This window comes from Papio anubis, chromosome 13 (genome assembly GCF_008728515.1).
Source record: "Papio anubis isolate 15944 chromosome 13, Panubis1.0, whole genome shotgun sequence".
NCBI classification, from domain to species: domain Eukaryota; kingdom Metazoa; phylum Chordata; class Mammalia; order Primates; family Cercopithecidae; genus Papio; species Papio anubis.
The window spans coordinates 41,943,538-41,952,555 of record NC_044988.1 but is presented as its reverse complement, the minus strand read 5'-3'; positions in this window follow the sequence as shown (position 1 = coordinate 41,952,555).

Here is a 9,018-nt window from a genome sequence, read left to right as displayed (position 1 = left end):
GTGGCAATGTACTAGCAGCCCTCACTCTCGGCACCTCCTTGACCTCAGAGTCCACTCTGGCAGTGCTTGAGGAACCCTTAGGCTCGCCACTGCACTGTGGGAGCCCCTCTCTAGACTGGCCGAGGCTAGAGCCCGCTCGCTCTGTTTGCAGCGAGGTGTGGAGGGAGAAAAGCGGGCCGGAACCCGGGCTGCGCCGGGGCGCTCACAGGCCAGCGCCAGTTCCGGTGGGTGCGGGCTGGGCGGGCCTGCACTTGGAGCTGCTGGCAGGCCGGCACCCCCGGCCTAGGGAAGTGAAGATCTTAGCACCCGGGCCAGCAGCTGCGGAGGTTGCGCCAGGTCCCCCAGCACTGGCGGCCCACATGCACCACGCTCAAATTCTCTCCAGGCATCAGCTGCCTCCCCGTAGGGGAGGGCTGGGGACCTGCAGCCCGCCATGTCTGAACCCCACCTCCACAGTGGGCTCCCGCACAGCCCGAACCTCCCCAAGGGGCGCTGCCCCCTGCTCCATAGTGACGGGTTCCATTGACCCCGAACGGCTGAGGAGTGCAGGGACCACTGGGGACTGGCAGGCAGCTCTACCTCCAACCCGGGTGGGAGATCCGCTGGGTAATCCAGCTGGGCTCCTGAGTGTAGTGGGGACTTGGAGAACTTTCATGTCTAGCTAAGTGATGGTAAACGCACCAATCAGCACTCTGTGTCTAGCTAAGGGATTGTAAACACACCAATCAGCACTCTGTGTCTAGCTAAGGGATTGTAAACACACCAATCAGCACTCTGTGTCTAGCTAAGGGATTGTAAACACACCAATCAGCACTCTGTGTCTAGCTAAGGGATTGTAAACACACCAATCAGCACTCTGTGTCTAGCTCAGGGTTTGTAAATACACCAATCAGTACTCTGTATCTAACTAACCTAGTGGGGACTTGGAGAACTTTTATGTCTAGCTTTCTGTGTCTAGCTAAAGGATTATAAACCCACCAGTCAGCACTCTTGTGTCTAGCTCAGTGTTTGTAAATACACCAATCAATACTCTGTATCTAGCTAACCTAGTGGGGACTTGGACAACTTTTATGTCTAGCTAGAAGATTGTAAATGCACCAATCAACACTCTGTCAAAACGGACCAATCAGCTCTCTGTAAAATGGACCAATCAGCAGGATGTGGGTGGGGTCAGATAAGGGCATAAAAGCAGGCTGCCCTAGCCAGCAGTGGCAACCTGCTCTTTGTTCTTGGCAATAAATCTTGCGGCTGCTCACTCTCTGGGTCCACACTGTCTTTATGAGCTGTGACACTGACTGCGAAGGTCTGCAGCTTCACTCCTGAAGCCAGCAAGACCACGAACCCACCAGGAAGAATGAACAACTCCAGACGGGCTGCCTTTAAGAGCTGTAACACTCACCCCGAGGGTCGGCGTCTTCATTCTTGAAGTCAGCGAGACCAAGAACCCACCAATTCCAGACACACTACAATCTAGGTTCTCCTAAGGGTTTGGTACATGTTGCTTAACCGTTGAATCAAATTTTCATTTTCTGTATTAGAAAGCTAATCCTATCTATATCGCAGGATTGTTTGGAGGGTCAAATGTTAGCTAACCTTGTTTAAGAAAGATGACCTCTTCTTTCATGTTTTATCTATAAAAGACAAGATGACAGCAAATAAAACCTACCCCATACCCCTCCAAAATTAGGATTTCTGCAGTAAATAATCTTAAAAAGGGTAACCAGAACAAGCTTAATATTATGGTTTTACCATACCATACAGGGCAAGTGAGAAGATCTTCTAGACTCTTTCTGAGTGAGGTTTGTGAAGTGACTCAGCCCTGAGCATTATTTATTTGCTCTGGCCTTATTTTCATATGGTGAGAAGAGCACAGAATGAGTGGAACTTCTTTAAATGGCTAAGGCACGCATCTTGAAGCTCACAGTCCTGCTAACATAAAGTTAGCAAAACAAGCACTTAAAATTGCAAATAGCTGCCAAAGGTTCCCAGAAACCATGGCATGGACTCTGTTGTCACAAATAATCCAGCCATTGTTTGTGTTTTGTTTGATTTCAGTCACACGAAACACTATCAACTATACTATGGGTTTCCACTTGTGTGTGTGTGTGTGTGTGTTTATAAGACAGAGAGATGAGGGTGTATTAAGTATTGTATTCCTGCCATTTGTGACACATTGCCTCATAGAGATTCTGTTTCACTGCCACAACGCAGGGGAGTAGAACAAAGGATGACTGAACATGAAAGTTTTCTACTATTATGTTATATTCACATCTTCTTTTGTTTCAGGCTAGATGGAGAGTATTTGAGAGGTCAGACAGAGGATGAGAAGAAAAAAAGAATAACTTCTACATGGAAAAATAAGCATATGACTGTCATTTCTTTTGTCTGTTGTCAGTCAGTGCTATAAATCTCTGCTCTTTGGACTGTCAATAATTTCATCTAATGTTAATTTCTTACAAAATACTTACTGAGCATTGACCTAACTAGGAATAAGTAGAAAGTTAGCATCCAGCTATGTTTTCAAAGAAAAAGATTGCTAATTCCTGAAGATGATACACGATATGGAGAAGCATGTAAAATTAGTGTGCTGTTGGCCTCTACGCTGAGAAGAGCACTGGTTCTGAGAGGTCATTCTCTATTTACTTTCAGAATCTGGATTAGGGAATATCATCCCCTTTATTTAGGGCTGGAAGAGATGTTTATTGAATTTTTCCTATTATTTAAATCTGAACTAGCTTACAAAAGGTGTTGCAAAAATCAAACATGCTATTAGCCTTGGTGTCTATATAGGTGGGCACACATGAACTCTTTCGACTTCATTTCAGATATGAGGCTGTTCCTTATATAATTATTACTACCTTTTGATAATTTCCTATGTGCCAGACACTTTATATACCTTGTCTCGGCTAGTTGTTGAACTATTGTAATCCTGTTTAGCAGATGAGGACAATACATCCTAAAGAGATAAAGTAACTTGTTTAAGGTTGCCTAGGGTACACCCAATTCTTTTGATTCTAAAATCTTTTCCAATATGACACCAGCATTTCCCCAAATTCCTGTTTCATTGGTTTATCATTATGGGTTAAACAGAAAGTTTGATTTCATATATATGTTATATGTGTGTGTGCATGCATATATGTGAAGGGGTGGCCTACCCCTCCACACCTGTGGGCGTTTCTCGTTAGGTGGAACGAGAGACTTGAGAAAAGAAATGAGACACAGAGACAAAGTATAGAGAAACAAAAAGTGGGCCCAGGGGACTGGCGCTCAGCATACAGAGGACCCACGCCGGCACCGGTCTCTGAGTTCCCTTAGTATTTATTGATAATTATCTTTACCATCTTAAAGAAAAGGAAGTGGCAGGATAATAGGATCATTATAGGGAGAAAGGCAGCAATAAGACATATGAATAAAGATCTCTGTGACATGAATAAGTTTAAGGAAAAGTGCTGTGCCTTGATATGCATATGTGAACATCTCCATAAAGCTTTTTAGTGCATAAAGAGGAGCATTGCAAGTCCCACCTTTCGCCCTAAGGCGGTTTTCTCCTCTCTCAGTAAACAGAACATACAATCGGGTTTTATACCGAGATGTTCCACTGCCCAGGGACGGGCAGGAGACAGATGCTTTTCTCTATCTCAACTGCCAACAACCGCCAAGAGGCCTTCTTTCCTCTTTTACTAGTCCTCCTCAGCACAGACCCTTCACGGGTGTCAGGCTGGGGGACGATCAGATCTTTCCCTTCCCACGAGGCCATATTTCAGACTGTCACATGGGGAGAAACCTTGGACAATACCTAGCTTTCCTAGGCAGAGGTCCCTATGACCTTTGGCAGTGTGCATGTCCCTGGGTACTTGAGATTAAGAGAATTGTGATGACTTTTAACCAGCAAGCTGCCTTCAGGCACTTGTTTAACAAAGCACACCCTGCACAGCCCAAAATCCTCTTGAGTCACCATAGCACATGTCTCTTGCAAGGACAAGGTTGGAGGTAGGGTCACAGATTAACAGCATCTCAAATGCAGAACAAAATAGAGTCTCTTATGTCTACTTCTTTCTATATAGACACAGTAACAGTCTGATCTTTCTTTCTTTTCCTCACATATATGTACATAATATATATTAATGTATTACTTCCACTTACAGACATGTAGTGCCTTGAGACCTTGCATCACAATTTACCCCCTTGCCCCACAGAATACAATGCAAAACAAAAACAACAAAAGAAAACTCTGTGTGTGTGTGTTTGTGTGTGTGGTATGTGTATGCGTGTGTTTATGAGAGAGAGAGAAAGAGAGAGAAATTGTCCTCAGAACTCTCCTTTGCTAATCCTTGTAGTACAAGTAGAGGAAAAATAAAGAAGTCAAGGAAATAGCAGGTTTTAACCAATGAAGTTTGGGGTAAATGAAGAGTTTAGTGCCTAATTCAATGAAGGTATTTGGACTTTATGACATGAATGAATCTACCGTATATTGCTCACAGAGACAGGGAAAACAATTCAGCAAAGTCTTTCAGTGACTTGCAATAAGGATCGACGTTTGTGTATTTTATGATAGAAATTATATGCTACAGTGATATTCATGAATTTGGGGATTTATGAGAGTTTCAGAATATGTCCCTCCCAATGGACAAGAGTCTACCAGAATGTTTCCCAAAATATGTTATGAAGTGTACTGGCTCAGAATGTTAATGGGCATTATGTGAATGGAGAGTTCAGTGGTCTAATCAATTTGGGGAAAGTTTTAGCAAAAAAGTTAGATTTCTTTACTGTAGAGCAATTCAGAGCATTTTATAGGGTCAAGTGCATTTTAAATTTCCAAGAGGGTATGTAGTTTACAGCTCTTCCTAAGCTTACATAGCCATGAAATCCCTTTTTCTTAGAATTTTTTTTGAGGTTATTGTTCTATATAAAATATGTTGTGTACTACTTTTCTACAGTTTAAGTAAAAACACATAAGACTAATATGTAAGTAGTTATAATAGCTTTTTGGGGGTAAAATGGATTTTTCTCTGTGTTTATAAGACTATCACTGAGGAATAGAAAGTGTTTGATGAATCATTATAGATCATTATTATATTGTATTATTACTGTGCACAGCATGTGATGAGTTTTTATGCAGTTTAGTAAGTAAATCAGAGATGCATTTAGATAATATAATAATTTTGTGTTACTCATTTCTCCATCTGATTTTATAAGTATTTTAAAGCTTAGAATATGGTGGACAACAAAACATACAAATTATCTTTCTCATACAATCACACAAAATCTAACCCCCCACAAAATCAAACGAAACAATATATTCTCACTTTCAGTCCTTTACATTAGCAGAAGAGGTGCTTTTTTATTTTAGGGGTGCCTCTGCCTCATACTTACCCCTCTTTTTGTAAGTCAGTATACTAGAAAATCCAAATAGAGGACTCATTCTCTAACAAAGAAGCAACCTGTTTTGGCAAGCTTATTTTAAAATGCAAATGCTCCCTGAAGAGGATGACTTTAGCAGTTGAATATACTTTCATTTGTCCTAAATTAATTTCTTGTCTTATAAAAGAGAACTGGAAAGGCTGGGGATTCTGGCTAGTTAAATAGTTTGAGCAAAGTGCTGAGAGGACAGAAAAAGGTACTGCAAATGGAATGCGAGTATAGCAGGCAACTGAAGACAAATCTCCCACTGAAGCATCTGATTTAGGACCAGTTCCGATATTCAGATGGTAGGTTTTTAGGTGTAGTGTGCATAAAAAATAACAGTTCATGGCTATGAAAAAGGTGAGAGATTAGCCAATGGGATGTCAACTTACGTTTCCTCTGATGAACTTGATTTGGGAAAGTGAGAATAAGTCATTGTCAGGCAAAAGTCACTAGAAGTGTCCAGTTTGTTCTGTTGGAGATGTTGGAGTTTCATCGTGAGGAAAGGAAAAGGGAACTGACTAGGGAAGCACTCAATAAATTCCTAAGAGGCATTGAGGGTAGATGTATTAGTGGGTGTGTGTGTGTGTATATATATATATATATATACACACACACACACTAAGTAGTATTAACTGACGTGATCACAAGGCCCCACAATAGGCCATCTGCAAGCTGAGGACCAAGGAAGCCAGTCCGAGTCCAAAGGTGAAGAACTTGGAGTGTGATGTTCAAGGGCAGGAAGCATTCAGCATGAGAGAAAGATGTAAGCTGGGATGCTACGCCAGTCTACCTTTTCACGTTTTTCTGCCTGCTTTATATCCTGGTTATGCCTGCAGCTGATTAGATGGTGCCCATCCAGATTGAGGGTGGGTCTTCCTTTCCCAGCCCACTGACTCAAATGTTAATCTCCTTTGGCAACACCCTTACAGACACACCCAGGATCAATACTTTGCGTCCTTCAATCCAATCAAGTTGACCCCCGATATTAACCACCATAGTGGAATTTAGTGGGAAATCATGAAGCACAGATATAAAAGTTTGGTGACTTTCCCTAACAGCCTCGGGAGAACTGAAGTTGAAGTGAAGAACAAGGATGGTTAGGTTGATGTTTTGCTACTTAGGTAGGATTAAAAATAAAAATAAACAAAGAAATTGGAAGTATTGCCGAAAGTTAGGTTGAAAGCCTAGGCTATAGGTCCAAGTTTGAAAAGAGGACACTGAATATAGGTAAAGGTATAGAACCCATATTATGAGATTTTCAGGGATTCCAAAAAAGAAAATGAAAACCTGGGAAAGTAACTTGTCCAAAGCTACATGAATAGATGGAAGCAGGAAAATAAATGAAGACTCCTTGTTTGTGTTCATGGTTCCATTCTATGTTGTCTCTGGACAGGAAGTTCTTAATATTCTTTGGATGTCTGTTATATGAACTTGATAATACTAGGGACCACTCATTAACAAAAATATTAAAAATGGTACAACATGGACATTTTTTAAAAAATTTATTTTATTTTATTTTAAATTCCAGAATACATGTACAGAACATGCAGGTTTGTGACATAGATATATGTGCGCCATGGTGATTTGCTGCACCTATCAACCCATTATCAAACTTTTTAAAATTGAACAAAAATGGGCCTAAAATTTCCAAAGATTTATAACTGCCAAAACTTATCAGTGACTACTCTAGTTTTTTAAGGACTCAATCTCAAAAAGAGGTTCAGAATAGACAAATGCCATGGAAAATGTAATTTATTCATTTCATTTCTAAATGTTGAAGCGTGCTTAGCTAGTATTCTTTCAGACATACAATAAAGACTGTATGTAATGCGTTTAACTTTCCTATAAAAACATTTAATAAAATGTTTCCACAAAATCTGCAAAAGTCATTTGAGCCTATAGGGAGAGAGGTTTAACACTTCTCCTAAAATTCTGCTATGGTGTTTGTTGAATATTTTCTCCTATTTTTGGAACCAATTTGAGATTCTTTTATAAACCCTGCATTGCATATAATGTTTTACTTCAGATATCATGAATTGAGCTTCATATGATCTACATAATTCATTAGTTATGTTTTTGCTCATGTATAAGTAGCTTTACAAAGAGAGGATACTCTCTAGATACACAACCCTTATGCTTTGTGATAAACAGACTAAAGTTAATCTGTTATCCCCAATCCTAAACTGCCAATGCTGATATTATTATCATCCAGCTGAGTAAATATGTGTATTCTAATCCATATTAGGCACATGAGTTGACTTTAAATGCTATTAAAATTTTGGTGAATGTGATTTTCAGAAACATAAATCTGGTCTCTAAAATATATAAAGTAATCATAATATTGATAATGAGCTCAGTCTTCTCCCCTCCTTCCAATACAAATATGCATGTTAAACCCAAACAGTTAAACATAGATTCAAATAAGTAGAGTTAGGAATCCTATTTGTTAAATACATTTTGAGATACATTTTATCAAAATAATAAAAAATATATATTTATTTTGTGTTTATGCAGCTCGAACAGTTTCATATTTGGAATTAATATCATGTCAAAACAAAATATATGAAAACCTGCAAGGAGCAACAAAAGTTTACACTTTCAAATTGCTTTTGATATGATATTCTGCAGCTCAAGATAAGATAGAGCAAGCATATTTAACTTCATGTTTCCCACTGCATACAACTGAAAATCTAAACAGAATGCCTCTGAGAACTCAGACCCAGGTGGTATTAGGCAGATTAGGAAGGAAAATAATACACCGTATAAATGATCTCATGGTTAGTTCCTTATTTTGTCTTGTTTTGCTTAATTTTGTTTTTCTATATTTCCTGCTTGAACTTTAAGCAAAGCCCAAATTGGGAACTGTGTACTAGGTAAAAGTCCTAAATGTTCCAAAGAAATCTCTTTTTATTGTCTAAGAAATGACAAAAAGAACTCCTAGGGACAGAGAGACTGGGAAATAAAACCTAGTGTTTTTGGTTTCATTTCGTTTTGTTCTTTTCTCTCTATCCCACCCCTGCCTCCAAAGAAGCCCCAGTTGCTGAGCTCTGATGTTTGCACCATTTGGAGTTGTTATGGGGCAATGATGGTGTCAGCTGTGAGCAAAAGCATAAAACTCTTAAGGAAGGAGGATTCTTATCTCTGACCAGAGGACCTATGATCCAAAAAGAACGGGGAGAATCTGTTACTTTTTTTCCCTCTTTATCCTCTTGCCATTTGGCCCTGCAGGCCAATTGAGTCATGGAAAGTATGCAGTAGAGCAGAACGATGAAACCCTAGGCTGTCTAGCCAGAAGGCCAGAAAAGAGGGCCCCTGAGTGCTGGGGAGTGCTGGAAAGATCCAGAAGAGAAGCAGCTTGAGGAAACAATCTCATGAAATGTGTATGAATTCCTGGGCTCATCCAAGAGCCAGGGTGGGTCTGATGCTAAACAGTACATCAAAAGCTTTGACAACTGAACTGTGGGGTAGACTACAGTCTAGGTCCCAGACTGGTCACTGGGTGGCAGGCACATAAGAAAGATGCAAATTGCATTGCAAACACTTTGGATAGTGAACTAACTTCGGAATCATAGTCCACAGAATGTGAATCAACAATATGTGGAGAATCTAATT